At 42.5% G+C, this 18276-nt stretch overlaps 1 protein-coding gene and 1 long non-coding RNA gene across 12 annotated transcripts in view; one reads left to right on the top strand and one right to left on the bottom strand.

The window, feature by feature from the left end:
- Positions 1-2622: 2622 nt before the first annotated feature.
- On the bottom strand, positions 2623-8769 carry LOC309353848. Of its 3 annotated transcripts, none has more exons than XR_014162071.1 (3): positions 8644-8769; positions 7458-7554; positions 2623-3955 (listed from the first exon to the last, which is right to left on the bottom strand). It is a non-coding gene; the product is annotated as an uncharacterized lncRNA (long non-coding RNA). The 3 variants fall into 3 exon arrangements; XR_014162072.1 differs by lacking the exon at positions 8644-8769 and adding an exon at positions 8160-8220; XR_014162073.1 differs by lacking the exon at positions 8644-8769 and adding an exon at positions 8008-8109.
- The window catches only part of TBC1D5 (TBC1 domain family member 5), a 264700-nt gene continuing 253972 nt past the window's right edge, over positions 7549-18276 (top strand). For 6 of the 9 annotated variants that reach the window (XM_081883200.1, XM_081883206.1, XM_081883205.1 and 3 more), the window contains exon 1: positions 8211-8331. The gene's annotated coding sequence lies outside the window, so the exon portion shown is untranslated. Of the gene's footprint in view, positions 7848-8061; positions 8181-8210; positions 8332-8605; positions 8737-18276 lie in introns of those variants that run through there. The other 3 variants (XM_081883202.1, XM_081883203.1, XM_081883201.1) reach the window with 3 other exon arrangements.

The raw sequence follows: 18276 nt of genomic DNA on the forward strand, positions 1-18276 counted from the left end.
GAAGATTATTTTGGACCGATGGCTCCAAAATTTGGGCAATGCTATTGAAACAGCTCAGAAGTCCACTACCTCTTTCTCTACCTTTGCTAGAGTGTTGTGGTGGTACACCTAACAGAGTCTCTTCATAAGGTCTTGAAGCAGCAGTAGCCAATGTAGTCCTTTCTAGATGTTGTTGGACCCCAACTCCCATCAGCTGTGGTTAGGAACATCTGGTGGTCACCACATTGGCAACCCCTGTGTATGGGAAGAGGTGCTTCTTCAGGTAACCTGAGCCCCAACTGTAAAGGGCTTTACAGTTTTAAAGCCCAAAAGCCCAAAATACAGATCATAGCCAAAGCAGCTCTTCCAGAATAGGATCCCTCTCTCTCTTGTTACTATTTGAAGGGGCCTAACTACAGTATTTTGGACCAACTATACTTTCCCAAGTATATTCAAAGGCAGCGCCACTGAAGAGTGCATTACAGCCAGGTTAAGAGATTTCTGTTAGCTCAGGCTTTAGAGATTTGTTGCATTGTTTATACTGGTTGAATAGTTTTGGTTCATAACTTCTCAGATTTTCTTGTATTGTTTTTATTTTCTTGTTTGTTTATACGTTGCACTGTTATTTGGCATTCTTATGTACGTCACCATAAAATCTATGTTTGGATCAAGGCTCAGTTTAAAAATTGTATGAATAAAGAAATAAACGCAATATTATAATCTATGGCAGAGATAGGGAATTTATAACCCTACAGATATTGCTGGCTTACAAATCCTATCTTCCCTGACCATTGACCATGTTGGCTGGAACTGCTAGGAATTCCAAAAACCTCACCCATGATCTAGAGCCTTTCAATGCATGTATTAGAGTAGTGAGGTCTCTGTTGCTCAGAGCAAGTACAATTGCAATTGTAACAGAAAGCACTCCTGGTCACAGCTGCCACTTAGAAGTCAAGTAGCAAAGCCATGCTCACAAGTACTCTCAAGTCATAGGCCTGGCTGGCTTTTTTGAAGGGGTATGCAATCTCATTTGAAGGAAGCTATATATTCACTTCTTGCTTGAGTGACATTATCCCTTCACTGTTAAGACTTAACATATCTGTATAATCTGGATGAAGCTTCAGTTTATTGGCTTTTATCCAGCCCATTACTGACTCCAGTCAAGAGAGATACCAAATGTGAATCACTGAAATCCAACCCAATTGTGACTTTTCCAAATGATTCCATTGTTGAAAAGGAAATAAGCAACTATCTGACTTTTAGAAGACACCCGACATCCCTGCATAGGGAAGCTTTTATTGTTTGATGTTTTAGTGTGCTTAATGTTTTAATTGTTAGACGCCACCTAGAGTTGCTAGGGCAACCCAGTCAAATGGATGGAGCATGAAATTGTTGTTGTTGTTGTTAATGTGGAATAAATCAGCCTCAAATAACCAACATGCTTAACTCCAGTTAATGCATGAATGGGTTAAGACCATAGAGTAAGCTGTCTTGCCAGGCTGAGCTAGGTCACACCCCCTCACTTTGGGATGGTTAACAAACTCTTTTGTTCTCTTTTTCCACCACGTGAACCCTACCAGTGAGGAGGTCTAAACTGGGTGTTCCAAGCTTAGACCAATGGCCATCTTTGTGTTTCTATACAAATAATTTAGAAATATTTACAAATTTTAGAGCCTAAGTTGAACTGCCTGACTAGTCTTGCTGCTGTATGGAAAAGCACATGAATATGACCTTTGAAGAGTTTGTAAGTAAATCATTTTTAACTTACCAAGTGTGGTCTCTTTCTATGCTAAGGGAAGTGGGGAACTTTGGAAACAACTTAGAAGGCGATATTTTTAAAGGTCTGACTCTTGCTGGAAGCCCTGGAATGCAAGAGTCATTAGGAAAATGTGATTCAGCCTTTCCTTACTGAATCTCCACCCCAAGTTAACAAATGAGAATTGATCTAAGATCTGAGTGGGGTTGGGGACTGTAGTTTGAGTCAGACAGAAAAATAAAGTTAGTTAAACGCTGAAGGCATCATGGAGTGCTGGGTGACCCTCCCTTGGGACCTGATGGTGGTCAGGGGGTCTGTGCAAACTAACTTAGCCAAACTAAGGAAGATTTAACCCTTTAAGCTGATGAGTGAAGGATTTGATCCTGATGGCTGCAGGAGTCTGCTTCATCATTGTATTCCCTGCTGTCCCCCCTTCGCCAGTAATGGGCTAGGCGGCTGTGGTTTGGAGGATATTGCCTTGTGAGCTAAGATTTGCCTGCAGACTAGAAATTTCCCACCTGTGATTTAAGTTATTGATACAAATGTAGAAGAGTACCAAACTTTGCAGTGTGCCACTCAAAACTTCCCTCTGACCCACTGATGGTAACTCTCAGGAGTAGTTTTCCAACCAGCTGGTGTTAATATATTTAATTTACTCTGCAGTCACCGAAGCAAATCTGAGAGGGTCGTATTATTATTGACATTAAAATATGAGTCTAACAATCCTATTTCTGAACTCTTACAACTGAACATGCAAATGACCAGGAGAGCCAAGAACAGCAGTGCTGATTAGATGTTTCCCGAGGCATTGTCTCTTTCTGTCACTAGATAACAGCCTTGAATACATACAGCAAATATTTTATATAACACAAAATTTATGGTAAAACTTAAATGGAAATTTTCTTTTATTTGGCAAAACCAACCAAGTAGCAATTATGTAGTTAAATAAAAAAAATGTTTATTGATCAGCATGTAATTTACAATAAATGCTGACACAAATTGTAGAGCTTGCATGTCATTAATTCCTGGCTCCTTCCATCATTGACTCCTTTCAACAACTTATCCAGCATGATCTAATACACCTGACAGATAAAATGAAGAAACAAGCCTATGTCAGCTTTTTCTGATCTACTCTCCTCCAGATGTTTGGACTCCAACTCCTATCAGTCCAGCCATCATGGCTAGTTCATGAGTGTTGAGATTTGTGGTCCAAAACATTGGGAGGACACCAAGCTCGGGAAGGCTGGCATATCAGAACACGAGGAGAGCCAATGTTCCATTCTGTTCTCTCAGATGTCTGTGGGAAGCTCACAAACACTCTGTCCACGTGGCAGTGGAGGTAGGCTGATGGTATGACCACATTCTAGGTGTCAAAACTATGTGTGGCTCTACACTAGAAATGAAGGTTAAACAAAGAAAACAAAGTGTCAGCAGCCAATTTGACTCAAGGGAGTGGATTAGTTGGTTTCAAATAATGGTAGGCAGGATAATTTCATGTTATGCGTGGTGCAGCATTGGACTAAAATTCACAGCATCCCCTAACCAGCAATACTAGCAATGGCCACAGAAGTCCAGTGACATCTGGGAGTCCACACTTTCCCCCTCCCTGGGTTATAGTGTTAGACCCCAGGCCAGGGAGGCATAGGTTCAAATCCTCACTGAGTCACAACAACCAAAAATCAAATTTAATCAGAATTAAGTCCCATTGATTTCAAAGAAAGTTATGCCCTATGATGTATTCTTAGGATTGCAGCATTTCCTCCAAATATATCAAGGTGCTAAGCAAGTTTCTCTCCACTACTCCCATTTATCATCACAACAACCCCGTCAGCCTAACCTACCTGAGTGGTTGTGAGGATAAAAGTGTGAGAGAAGAACTACATATGCTGCCTTGAACTCCTTGGAGGAAAGCTAGGGCACAAGTGGTGTCAGTAACTAAAATTTAACATGTAGTGCTTAAAATGCATGTCTTCCTATGGTTAAACATATACCTGCATCAGATTACTTGTGGCTTCTATGATTATTGGAGGAAGTTATTGTTCTTGACGTAGCCGTTTTAATCCACATGTAACATTCACATTAATGTAGTCCACTAGAATGCAAAAAACCTTGAGTTGCATAGTTCTTACTGAAATAAAATATTAGCTGTTCATGTAGATTTCACATGTGACTCAGCCTTTGGGTTTATGTTCTGTGTTTCCCACGTGCTGTACACCTAAACTGTAATAAAAAATTCAGTTAAATCTTTACAATATTTTAAAGTGAAATGGTTGTCTAAAAATAAAAACAAGCATATTATAGTTGTATAATATTCCACATAATGTAAAGCCCCGAACAAAAATATTTTGCTGCTACTGTTACCAGGTTATGGTGGCAAGCAGTGGAAGTGTAATTGCGGTAACAACAGAGACCTTATTTTCATGAGTAAGAAACATAATGAAATATTGTTGCTTATAGCCAATTTAAGTGGAGCAATCCCATACCAATTAATATGTTTATATTAGGGATTGGTATGTGTTCTTCTGGAATCCTAAAATGTTCTTCAGGAAATGCTCAATACATCAAGGTAACAATTATTGTAAAGTTAATTTAAAATATGAATAGGCCCTGAATACTTCACACAGTAAAGTTCACCAGTAGCAAAATCTGCACTTAACATTGCAGTGACCCTGTAAATCTTTATAAACAGGAGGTAGCCAGCGAAACCATGTAGCGCCAAAGTCAGCCATTTGTGGCACAGATTCTTTTAAAATGACAATGGGTGACAAACAGTATGGCAATTCCAAGCTGCCTCTGGAATCCTAGATAAATTCTGCCCACAGCAATGTGTTTACTACCTATCTTGTTGACAAAATAATTCCTATTCAGTACGTCTTCAGGATCACTAGCCTGACTGTAAAATCTGAACTTAGGATACATAAGGTCAGCCTTGTTCTATTTTTATGGATCATTTCCAATTAGTATCATTCACTGATTGCGTCCTTGGGGGAATGCAGCTACCAACTGCAAATTAAACCTCTGTCGCTCCTATGCAGTTAAGGCTAGAAGGAGGGAAAAGTAAGCTTTGGTAGAGAGGGGTATACTTTCCATTATTTTGTCACTAATATTTTGAAGAGGGACTACAGCTGCAATCAAGGAAGTTGAAATTAAAAGCTTCAATTTCCAATGCTTGCTTCTGGTTAACGTCATACTAAAAGTGAACAACACTACCCCAATATACCCACTAAAACTAAAGACATAGTTAGTTTTTCTTGTTGGGAAAGGGAATGCCATTTGAGCACTACCTCACATAGGCAGACATTCATAGTTCCCAGGTAAGAAAAAGGCAGCCCAGCCAAGTTCCAACTGAAGTTGGCAAAACACACAGCTCATTTATTACATTGTGACTGGTTCCACGACTGAAAGCAGCACAAGATACTGCTTTATGTTTGCATTAGGATAGTGATGCCCCTGCCAACGTGTTGAAATGTGGGTATGTTGTAGTGATATGCAAAACAGCATGGGGAAACTACTGTTGGAAAAAGAAAGCAAAACAGCCCTCTTGTGGGTCTTTCCGAGTTCAGCCCTTATTCTGAAGATCTTTTATCTGTAAGTATTTTGGACCACACCCACTGAGAATACTGCTGGATCCTAAGGTTTGGGTGCCATTGATAAGGTCACATTCATAAGTTCATTCTTTAACAAAATACGAGTCAAATATAGATGAGGGAGTAGACTGGTTATGCAGGGCATACCACTAACAAATGAAAATGGTTGGGAGAGTCAAGAGGAACAATTGGCATCTGCAGTTACTACCTCACCCTGCCTTAGTGATAAGGTTGCCTCTGCCTTTAGTACACATGCCGGCAGGATACCTATGCACTAGTTAATTTAATCAATATGATTTTAAGGCCAAACGTTGAACTAGGTTCCACAGAATTAATATTTTCTACAATTATCACCAAGAACATTCCAGCTGTCCAATATCGTACTAAATGATATACCGTGGAATCTGCAAATGAAAGGCTGGCTTATTTCTTTCAGGAAGCAGGCTAAAATTAAAATGTCCCAATACGGAGGAAATCTTGTGCATATTCAGCAGTTGGTAACAACTTTAAATTGTTGTTACCAGAAATAAGCCTAACTTTACTGTGCTTATATTAGAACAGGATGTTTAAACCTGCTGCTGTAAAACACCAGTCAGCAGTCTTGATCAGAAACAGTGGTAGGCTGATCAGAGAAGAGATAATAATTCTTTCTAACAAAATCATTTACTATGCTGAAGATCAGTGTAAGTAAAAATGGACTGTAGGAAACTATTGCTTTTTGAAGTGAATGCCATGTTTTGCAAACGGTTCTGTAAACAATATTGTCCACCAAAGTCCAGCCTCCTGTCGAAAGATAGAATATCACCCATTCAGGAGGCAGAGAGACAAGTTTATAAATTACACACAGGACTTTGCACCTGATCCGCTTCCAGAGATGCAGGCTCTTTAAAATCAGCAGTGTCTTCTTTGCAGCGTTATTTTTATAGGAAAAGAGGTGCTGGAGTTTACCAGGAACTTCTCCCTTGTTCTCTTAGAATGACAATGGCGCTCACCTGAAAGGTGCCAGAGCTGAGCTCTGGCTGAAAAAAAGCTCTGCTTCTCTCTAATAAGTGTATTGAGTCTTCCCTCAAAAAATGAAGCTGATCACAAGCAGAATGCTACCTTATTACTTTGCCTGATGTTTAATATCAATGAGCAGGCAGCCTAATTAAACATGGTAAAAGGGTATGTGTGGACGGCACTGTGGTCTAAACCAGAGCCTAGAGCTTGCCAATCAGAAGGCTGGCGGTTTGAATCCCCGCAACGGGGTGAGCTCCCGTTGTTCAGTCCCAGCTCCTGCTCACCTAGCAGTTCGAAAGCACGTCAAACTGCAAGTAGATAAATAGGTATCGCTCCGGCGGGAAGGTAAACGGCATTTCCGTGCACTGCTCTGGTTTGCCAGAAGCAGCTGTCATGCTGGCCACATGACCCAGAAGCTGTCTGTGGACAAACGCCGGCTCCCTCGGCCTACAGAGCGAGATGAGCGCTGCAACCCGAGTTGTCCGTGACTGGACCTAATGGTCAGGGGTACCTTTACCTTTAACCTATGGTCTCATTAAACAACAACAACAATATTTATTACGGCCGTAGGCCCATACCGGTAAAAACATTAAACTAGTGGTTTTTGAAGGGTGTGGAGCACCACACTAGTGTGGCAGGAGAGGATGTAGTGGGAAGAATGAAGGACAATCAATGAAACATTTGAATTATTTCAAGGATGTGTAGTATAGTATCAAAATATTTTATTTGCAGAATATGGATAGCTTTCCAAAATGAGAGCAAAGGCCTTGAAGTGATACTTAGGACAATCCTATTTGTGTTTCCCAATGCATTCCATTTTTGGTGTGGTGCAAGCAATTTTTTTTCTGGATGTATGGCCCGGGGTGGGGGGAGAGAACCATTGCATTAAACTGTCATAAATAAGAACTGGTGGAAAGGGAGCAGAATATACCAACATTAGGACCACAGGGTTGCATCAAACTTATGTCATGCTCAAGTAGACCCACTGAAATCACTGCTTCAAAATGATAGGAGATGGCATAGAACTTCTAGGGGCGCTGGGTTTTTTGGCCCCCACAATAAATTATTTGAGGGGGCCAACCCCCCACAAAGTTGATGGCCATTCCCATTCATCGATTATGAAGGGTGGGGCTTACCTGGGCCCCCACAGTATTTTATTCAAGTCGGCACCCCTGGGAGACGCATGCTCAGTCCGCATTTCAGTCCTGCTTTACAATCTTCCTGCCACTTCACCTTTAAGCAAACGAACAAAAAAAAGCAGTAACAATTTAAAGCAAGTTCCAGAAAAAGTAGCTTGAAAGTTGTATTTGAGGCGGGGGGTTTTCTGGGGTAGGGGAGTTGCTTTTTTTATTTCCGGGGGTTGGGGTGGAAAGCGAGGCGAGGGCAAAGGCAATAAAGGAAACACGCTCGTCTCCTCAGCACCGTCTTCCACAGTAACCGGGCAGCAAGTCCCCTTCGACTCAGTGGCCTCCAAGTCAACGGAGAGCTGCCCCTGGCTTTCCCTTTACGTTTTATCCAACTGAAAGGTTAGTCTAAGGCGCTGAGCTGACCGTTTCGCGGCGAGGAAGCCGCGGACTCCCCTCTTCTCCCAAACGCCTCACACGCGCCGACAAGCCCCCAGCGTCTTTCCCGCGTCTCCCTCCGCTCCCGGCCTGTCCCTCGCCCGAGTCCCCGGGCCCCTCAGACCGACGGGCGTCCCGAAAGCGCCCCGCTCCGAGCAGCCGCCGGATCTAGGCCAGCGCGCCGTCGCCGCGCGGTGTGGGCGGCCTCCGCTTCCCCTCAGCGAAGGCGGGCGCCTGCGTGCAAGAGGCGAGGGGGCGGCGGTTGAACTCGGCTACCGGCGCAAGGCTCCGAGGAAGGTGGTTGCTGGGCCTCCTTCCTCTTTTCCCTCAGCCTGGCGGGCCGTGGGGGGAAGGCTTTTGAGGGAGAGAGGGAGGGACGCGGGCAAGGAGGGGAGGAGGCAGGCAGGCAGAGCCGCTTTCTCCAGCGCCCCTGCACCAACGGCAGCAGGTAAAAGCCGACGAAAGCCGCCCGCACCCAGCCACATCCCCACCCCCTTCCCGTTCCCAAATGGCCGCCTCCTCGGCTGCAGCTTTCCTTCCGTCCTTCCTCCCCGCTTCCGTCCCCTCACGGCTTCCTCCATTCCCGGCTGTCACTGAAGGGCAGCCGGAGAAGGGGAGGAAGTGGCTCTTTTTGAGGCCTGCAACGTCAAAGGCCGCTCCTCTTCCACCCTCCTGCTCGCCCGTTTCTAGAAGCAGGTTGCGGGGAGGCGCTTCCTGGCGCCGCTGCTGCTGCTAGTTTGGTGGTTGCCGAGTTTCTCACCCTCAGCTGGTTTCCAAGAGAGAGAGAGAGAGAGAGGACGGGAGCTGCTCATGTGGGCGTTGTTTTCACCACCCCCTCCTAATCTGCTCATAGGTGAAGCTAGTAGAACTTTTCCTTCCTTCCCTCCTCTTCTCCGACGCTCTTGTTTCTTTGCTCCTCCGGCTCAAGCTGCTCGGTTTTCCTTAGTTGCCTCGCCACAAAACTTCAGTTCTGGCGTTTTATGGTAGTTTCACTTTCATATCCCTCTTCTGGACAGTGGAATCCTATGCATGTCTTCTCAGGAGTCAGTTCTGTTGAGTTTGGTGGGCCTTGTGACCAAATAAGTTTTGTGTGTGCTTGTGTGTGTGTGTGTGGTATGCAGTGGTACCTCGGGTTACATACGCTTCAGGTTACAGACTCTGCTAACCCACAAATATTACCTCGAGTTAAGAACTTTGCTTCAGGATGAGAACAGAAATCATGCTCCGGCGGCGCGGCAGCAGCGGGAGGCGCCATTAGCTAAAGTGGTGCTTCAGGTTAAGAACAGTTTCAGGTAAAGAACGGACCTCCGGAACGAATTAAGTACTTAACCCGAGGTACCACTGTATACACACACATACACACACATGCCTTACAGATCAGTCCTATACATGCCTACTCAGTCATATTGAGTCCAGCACTGCTTATTTCTAGGCAGTTGGATACAGGATTGTGGCCTTAGGCAATAATGTTTTCCCGTTGCCAAATTCAGAAATGAAGTTTTGTGACATCTGCTTACTCATCGTTTCTGTTCCTGCTTTTTTCTTTTTTTAAACCAAACTAGAAGCTGCCTCCTAAGTACTGAGAACACCCCGTTGTTTAGAGAACAGTTTGAGATTACACGAACCTTGTAGTTCCCCAATTTTCAGATTCCCTTTTTTAAGTGTGGTTTGATTTCTCTCTAGTATATTAAGAGTCTACATATGGGATAATAGCACAATCGATCCACTTCGTAAAGTGGCTTAAGGTGTTTTGAATTGTGGAAGACTTTATTGAAAGGCTTGGAGTTGTCATGCTTACAAGTCCCTAGTTTAATGCCTATGAGTTGAAGGGTTAATTTGTATGGGCTAGGATTTTTATTTTAAAAAACCCATGCAACTACGGTAGTTTTGTGTCTTCTGGGCCTATATTATAGGTGAAGTGTTCCCTATTATATAGCAAATCATGAAATTTCAGGGACTTTCAAAAGTGGTTTGTTACATGGGTTGTAGAGGCATTATTCAGCCCAGGCACTTGGACATGTGTAACGTAATTTTTTGGTGTCTGGCTGTTGTCTTTATAGAGTAACACATCTCTTTTGAAATAATAATTCAGTGAAGTTTCTTGCTTAAAAAGTATACTAGGGACACAAGGTAGGATTTTAAGCATGAATACTGCATTTTATGCACAAGGTAGAAAAGTGGCATGCCCTGATTGTGGCCTGGTTCACAGTCAAACACACGGCACGCTGGTGAACATTTAGTATTAAACACGGTTAGTTACTATTGAGCTGTTAATGATAATCTGCCACATTCAGAAAACATGTTTCATTAACTGTTAGTGCAATCCTAAGCGTGTTTGTGTGGAATTACACCCACTGTGTTTAAACTGGGTTACTCCCACCTGAGTCTGCATAGAATTGCAGCCTGGATGTAATAATTATGTGTCCCAGTCCAGAATAAGTTGGTCATGTTTAAGTCCTGTGGAAATTATTGTGGCATCAAATTACTAATGACTAACTTATCCCACTGATTTCAATGGAACTCATTTTCTTTTAATAGAGACTGCCGTGTCTTGCTTGCAGGAAATTAAAGGTAAAGATACCCCTGACCGTTAGGTCCAGTCGCAGATGACTCTGGGGTTGTGGCACTCATCTTGATCTGTAGGCCAAAGGAGCTGGCGTTTGTCCGCAGACAGCTTCCGGGTCATGTGGCATCCTGGTGAACCAGAGCAGCGCACGGAAACGCCGTTTACCTTCCCGCCGGAGTGGTACCTATTTATCTACTTGCACTTCGACGTGCTTTTGAACTGCTAGGTGGGCAAGAGCTGGGACCGAACAACGGGAGCTCACCCCATTGCGGGGATTCAAACTGCCAACCTTCTGATCGGCAAGCCCTAAGCTCAGTGGTTTAGACCACAGCGCCACCTGTGTCCCCTTGCAGTAAATTACTTCATGAATAAATTCAAAAAGTGCATCCAGTTAGTTTAATTGTACTTGAGGATGTTTTCCAAGCCACAGAATGACAGAAAACCCTCGTTTTCAGAGGCATGAATCCCTACCGCCACCCATTTGTGTTAGATGAATTCTTCAAGAACACTTGAGTTAAACAGTGAACCAACTGGCATAGCCACATTCAGTGGGGAACCCCTCCCCACAAACCATTTGTTTTCCTGCATTTTATCTGTCACAACGTGGACAGATAAGTGATAAGTGTGGCAGTCCAGTCATGATTAAGGCACCTTACTAAACTATCAAGGAGAACATTAGGTGATGGATTTAATGTCATAGAGTTGTCTATGGTCCACCTTTTCCTCTTCATCACTGTCCATAGGGCATTGGAGACAGCTGATTTTAACCTTTGATAATGATGCCCTTTTTGAACATAGGCAAAGGGGTGTTAAGTATCAGGAGCTGCATTTCCTGATTGGGAAGAGAACAGGGAGCATAAGAGTCCTAGCAGTTTTGGGGTTGCTGGAGCTGATTCTCATCCCATGAATAATTTGCATACTTGTCTTTTAAAACCTCTCTGGGATATTTACCCTAATATATATTGTGCATTGGCCCTCATTTGGTGCAGAGTGATAATGAATAAGACAGTAACTAAAAACTAAGGAGATTTTGCCTTGTATGTCCTTTTGAAAGAGAAGCTTTTTGATCAATTTGTAAGGAAATAATGTGTTCGGCATATTGAACAATACTTTAGAGACAAATTTATCTTTTCATTTTTCATTTTTTAGGCTTCCTGTTTTCGGTTAGTAACCAAATAGCCAGTCTTGTACATAATCGCCTGTATAGGGGTGTGTGTTCATGTGGCTGTGTACATGCACTTACACATTTAAATATTATGTGACACGTAACATTTTCTGGTATAAAACCCACAATGTGAGGAAAGTATCAGTTTTGGTTAGTAAAATGTCTATTTTAATTTTCTGTCCAGGAAACTGTAACAGAAATGAAGGGGGGGAATGACAAGTATTTCAAGAAGCAGGAAAGCTGTGGCACCTTAAAGATCACTAGCTTGTTTGTTGAGTGAATTTAAAGCAGTGGGGGACAAGTGAACCTCCATATATTATAGGACTCCCAGCTCCAGCCAGCCTGGTCGGTACAGAGATGATGGGACTCATAGTCCAACCACTCTGAATGTCCACAAGTTCTCTACCCTAGGAGTAGAGCTTACTTTTCAGATGTATGGTAGTTTATCAAGTTAGGTCACTGAAACTGCCTACCCACAAGTTTTCAAAAAACAGTACACTGGGGTTTCTTGATCAGAATTTGTGGTGAAACCATGCAAGAGCCTTCCTTTGGCGCTGGTGCCAAATGAAGTTATAGACTGCTCTTCAATACAAAGCATATGCCTGGAGAAAATACTTTAAATACAAAAGTTTCAAACCGTAAGTGTGCAAATTTGTATGTATATGTGTGTGGAAGAGAGATTGCTTGTAGAGAGAGCCATTCTGCCTGCAGGCGGGGAAAGTTCTGAAAATATTGATGTCATTGTGTAAGAGATCAATGCTTTACTAACTTCTGTGTTTTGTTTCTGTGATATAACACTGTGCTACAGCGACGGTATTGGGGAACCTTGTAAATCCTCCCACTCAATAGAGCTGTAAAATCTGATGTTGGCACCTAGAATTTTGCTTATTATAACATATATTTTTGTAAAACATAAAGTAAATAACAAACCCCTGCCATTCAACCTCTTCTGCCAGCTGTGGATAGGCATAGTATTTCTGAATTTCTGAACTTGGAGATTCAGTTTAGCAACAGGCCCGTGCAGAGGAGGGGGGCAACTGGGAACACTTGCTCCAGGCCTCAGAGGGCAAAGTAGCCGCACACGTCATGTATTTTGAGCAGTGTGCATGTACACACACAGTGTTACATAGTTTTTTGTGCGTGTGCATTTGCATCTGCATGCATGTGTGTACACTTGTTTTGCACAATTACATATATTTATAAAAAATGTGTGTATGAAGTATTCTGTTCTTTTCAATGAAACAGAGATTCAGATAGGTACAAAACAAACAAAGAATGCCATATTTTAGTATCACCATGATGTTCATAAATTCAATTTTCTTATTCCTGGTCCAGAGGAAAACTGAATTTGCTCATTTTTTAATCTTATGCCCATCTTTTCAATGTACCTATCAATTTGTTTGTCAGAGGCGATCTTCAGTATTAGAATGCTACCTTCTATGTTGTATTGTTTTGTTTTCCTCATGATGCTTTGTCACTGTTAAAGAAATTATTAATTCATCTGACAGAGGTCAGACACAATATCTGGGTTTTCACTGTGTGTCGAACAATACACTTGCTTCTGTTATGGATTCTTGTGTAAAATGGATAATAAAGTGCTACTAAATTTAAGTGGAATAATGCATTACCTGCTGTATGCTTGCTGAGTAAGCACTTATTTCATGAAGTCAAACATTGCAGTTGTGTGTTTCAGGCTGTTTAATACTTGTTCTAGGAAAGAAAATCGGTGTGTTTTCATAGTCTTGGATACATGAATGGCATGGCTGCTGACTTCAGCAATGGAAAGCTTCCATTTAAATAGAACTCTGAATTAACAAATCACTGTCATTACAATCAATATAAATTTACTGGGTAGGAGAGACAGTATATTGTGTAACATGATGAGTATGTCATGGTGCTTTCTTGGTGTAAAGCCTCTAATATGATAACATGTTTTTAGGGTTTGCCCATTACTTGCTTGATTGAAGGTTTATTGTTAGGAATATGGCAGGTTTTAAAGTTACTGTATTTCAGACACTATACTTAATTTTTAATAGATGGTGTTTATATTCCTCTTCGGGCTGAGTTGTATTTTACAGTGGTCCCTTAGAATCTTCTGAACATTCTTCCACAATCATAGTGACTCCACATGGCAGTTGTAACATATTATTGCTGCTCATCACAGAGGCTGCCGAGTGCTATTTAGCTCACACTACACATCGAAGTGCAAGTAGATACAGTGGTGCCTCGCCAGACGAAATTAATTCGTTCCGCAAGTTTTTTCTTCTTGCGAGTTTTCGTCTTGCGAAGCACAGTTTCCCATAGGAATGCATTGAAAATCAATTAGCGTGTTCCTATGGAGACCGCTTGCCAGGCTGGCGGTGCGGAGAAGGGCTTTTCTCCCCACTGCAAGCCTTCAGGACAGGTACGGGAACAGGGGGGAAGGCGCGCAGCGCTTCTCCTCTGTTCCCAGGGCTTGCGGTGGGAGGAGGGTTTTTCCTCCCCACCGCCAACATTCAGAACAGCATTCTGAATGTTGGCAGTGGGAAGGAAAACCCTCCTCCCACCGCAAGTCTTCAGGACAGCCATCTGAAGGCTGGCGCGGGGAGAAGTTCTCTCCGCCCCACCGCCAGCCTTCGGAGCAGCCATCCGAAGGCTGGCGGGGGGAGGAGGTCTCTCCGCCCCATCGCCAGCCTTCGGAGCAGCCTTCCGAAGGCTGGCGGCGGGAGGAGGTCTCTCCGCCCCACCGCCAGCCTTCGGAGGAGGTCCGAGGACAGTGGGGAAGACGCGCTGCGCTTCCCCGCTGTCCCGGAGATTTCCCTATGGGCTTTCGTCTTGCGAAGGAAGCCCATAGGGAAATTCATTTTGCGAAGCGCCTCCAAAACGGAAAACCCTTTTGTCTAGCGGGTTTTCCGTCTTGCGAGGCGTTCGTCTTGCGGGGCACCACTGTAAATAGGTACCACTCCGACGGGAAGGTAAACAGTGTTTCCGTGCGCTGCTCTTGTTTGCCAGAAGTGGCTTAGTCAGGATGCCACATGACCCGGAAGCTGTCTGCGGACAAACACTGGCTCCCTCGGCCTATAGAGCGAGATGAGCACTGCAACCCCATAGTTGTCCGTGACTAGACCTAACGGTCAAGGGTACCTTTACCTTTTCCTTTTTACACATTCATAATGGCAGCTGGGACTGGCGTAGGGCTGACTCCATGTGACTCAGGCAATCCACACAGGGAGCTGCTTTTAACATGTTAAAACTACTGTGGGAAGCTACCACCATGCAAAAGTACTGCTAGCAATTTTCACGGGGCACATAATATTGTTAGAATCGGCCATTAAAGATTAAATCAAGGGCATAAGAAATGGGACAGTCATTTGGGCTCTTAAGTGTGGTTACTGTAAGCTTAAACTTTAAAAGAGCAACTGGGGAATGGTGAAAGAAGTCAATAAGGTAATTAGAATGATTGCAGAGACTAATTCCAGATTGATGGAAATTCTGTGCCTTTTTAGCAGTGTTAATTACCTAAGCACTTTGACCAGATGTAGGCATATTTTTACTTCCATTGGTGAGTTGGAGCATATGACCCCCGAGAGTAGTCTTAAAAACTCTCTCTGTCCAGCAGTTTATAATGCCAAGTTGCCTGAAAGTAGCAGGAAAAGGTGGATATTTCCAAAGGTGTTTTTTTAGAGTGTAGCTTTTGTTATCTCACTGCTTCAAGGAAGGCAGTATAATTTTATAATAACGCTTAGTAATACAATGCAGTTAACATTCATATCATGCTTATGCATGCTGGTATAGAGATTATCTTGCCTACACTTCTAGTGGGTATGAGACCAGACTTTTTTCCAAAGAGCTTATCTAGTTATTTGTTTAATCAGTTTTTTAACTAGAGTGAACAGTGCGTATGATGCAATTATTAAGGAGTCTAACATACAGTTTCCTCGCTGCAAGAAAGAAAATTCGATAGAGCTTAATGCATTGAGGTCTTCTCTGCTCCAGAAGCCTTGGGGCTTCGTGCATTTGTATCCATAACCATTGCTTCTCAGTTCCCTTGCATATAATCACCGCCTCTACAGTGATAAAAGTCTATAAATACATTAGAGTCCAAGGAAGCTTCAGTAAATGAGAGGAAAGCAACAGCTGTGGCTCCAGAAGTCCTCCCATCTTGTTGACCATGTTCAATCTAGTACTTTAAAGATATCCAAAACCGACTTTGTAAGAGATACTAGCAAAATAAGATCTTAATTATATTTTACTCAATATCATTGTGATATGAAACCCAAGAAGAGTCATACCTATATCCTAGAAGGAAGAAGGGAGGTAAAGTGAATATATTGCACAGTTAAAGTAGCTTTCCTTACTCTTACGGTATATCCAGCAACTTGTAGTCTAGACGCAGTGTTTCCCAACCTTGGGCCTCCAGATGTTTTTGGCCTACAACTCCCATCATCCCTAGCTAGCAAGACCAGTGGTCAGGGATGATGGGAATTGTAGTTCAAAAACAGCTGGAGGCACAAGGTTGGGAAACACTGGTCTAGAGATCAAATCCAGCCAGACTTGTCTCTCCCCTCTCCCCCAGTTGTGTAATAGCCCTCTTCACTGAACACTTAGTTTTGTGTCAGTTTTTGTGGGGAAACATAGCTGTTTAGTGTCTAGGCTTTTAACATCTCTTCCATTGACATAGTTGTTACTGGAATAGGAGGGCCCAAAATGTTGTTTTAGTCAAAATATATTATCATTCCTAATATATAAATAGTTTGGGGATTGGTGTTTTAAAGATAAAAGGCTATATAATAACTTTCTCCTACGAGAAAGTACCCATGGAGGAAAGTGTAGAGCAAAATTAATTATCATTGCATGTTGCTGAAAGGCATTACTGGTAGTGAAATTTTACTGCTATATCTCCAAAGTGGGGTGGTTTATAGTTTTAGTCTCTAAACTTTATTGGACAAATAGCCATTTCCTACTTTTATTTCCAGAATCCCTCCTTTTTTTACTATGTTTACAATCAGTCTCATCTCAACTCAACCCAAACCAGAATGGATCCAGTTAGGTTCCTTGTGCCCCCCTCTTCACCACTCTTGTCCCATATTTATCTTTATGTGGCAACAGGTAGCGTTTCTAGTAGCCCTTAGATGCTCTTATGAGCAAACACAACTATGTCCAGGATACCTGGAGCATGGGAAATATAGCTTGTGTGGCTGCTGATGTCATAGGGCACTACCATGCACAATTTAGGGCCTAAAGGAGGCTCTCACCATTGCTCCTATGAGCTTCAACACTGGAATCAGTGTTGAAGAGGAAATGAATTGGCAGGGAGAGCTCCAGTTTACTCTGAACCTAGTTTGGATCCTGGATTATGATGACAAATATCTAGAGCACATTTAGTAATATGATCCTCCCTCTCATTCCATGTGGATATGAGGGTGGGGTTTCTCAAAGCTGGTTTGCACTAGCTGTCACTTAGTATTTTAAACTGTTTTGGAATCTGAAATCGGTGGTCTTCCTCATCCCGGTTGCTGCCGCTGCTTGATGAGCAACACAATCCCAGAATTACATAGAGCTAGCCAGGCCTCTTGCACCCTGAACCACAGTTCATGCCAAATTTTCCCAAGTCAGCCTGCACACACATCTTTCCTTTCCCAGTTTCCTTCTCCCACTCATTATCACAGTTCTTCTTCATCCTCAAAACATATATATCTTTCCACTGTTGTACTCCTTCTGCTCGTTCAGTCCCAATTTCTCCCTGTCCCCATAGGAGACAATTGCTTTGATGCGACTGTGCCAGATTTCAGAAATTATCCATAGAAGTTGTTTATGTAGGAGGGAGTTCTTGCAGTCTGACAGCTAAAACCAACTTATTTCTTTCACTACATGCCAGAGGAGGCGATTGTTTTATTGATGAATATGGAAAAAGTGAATAGTCCAGTGCTTTGTTCCATTCCTCTAATTTACGACACCAATAATAATGGATGATGGATGAGATATCCAAACATTAATAAATAATCTTAAAAGGTGTACTAAATCAAAGAGGAAGAGACCAAGGAATAATCTCATATAATGCTTCAAGAAGGGTAAGCTAATTCTAGTGTCATTAATTCTGCTATATGCAACAAATAAACAACACCCCATTTAAAGTAGATATGCTGCCAATAGGATAAGAGCTGCAACCGTATTGCCACCTTTTCTTGCATTTTTGTTAATGTATGAACTGCTTTAAAACAGTATATCCATAAATCAAAAGTTTCCAGAGCTGGATGGTATTCTTGGAAAAAGGTGGCCATGCATTAGTTTAATGTAACTCTTGCAGCAGAGTTCTGTGTCCTTGAAAACTTCTTATATTTAATACCTTAGATGGAAAATAGTAGAACTTTATTGTGCAAATGTCATCAAATTTCAATGAATTTGACCACTTGAGTTAATAATTGAAGCAGTGTTGAAGTGGCAGATACAATGAGATACCTCTTGCAACAAGTTGTGCATCCCTCTGTAAGTTCTGTGATGACTTCAAAGATTTTTGTCCTCAGCACTCCGTTATTACCATTCAGCCTATGTCTTGCTATTATTTCCTTTTACTGGACCTGATTTTTTTTAAAGAGAAAGTTAACATGTTCAAAATGATTTGCATAACTCACAGGACACTCCTATATATGTCTACTCAAAAGTAAGTGCCATAGCATGTAATA

The sequence above is a fragment of the Podarcis melisellensis genome (assembly GCF_964234715.1).
Source record: "Podarcis melisellensis genome assembly, chromosome: 12".
NCBI lineage: Eukaryota > Metazoa > Chordata > Lepidosauria > Squamata > Lacertidae > Podarcis > Podarcis melisellensis.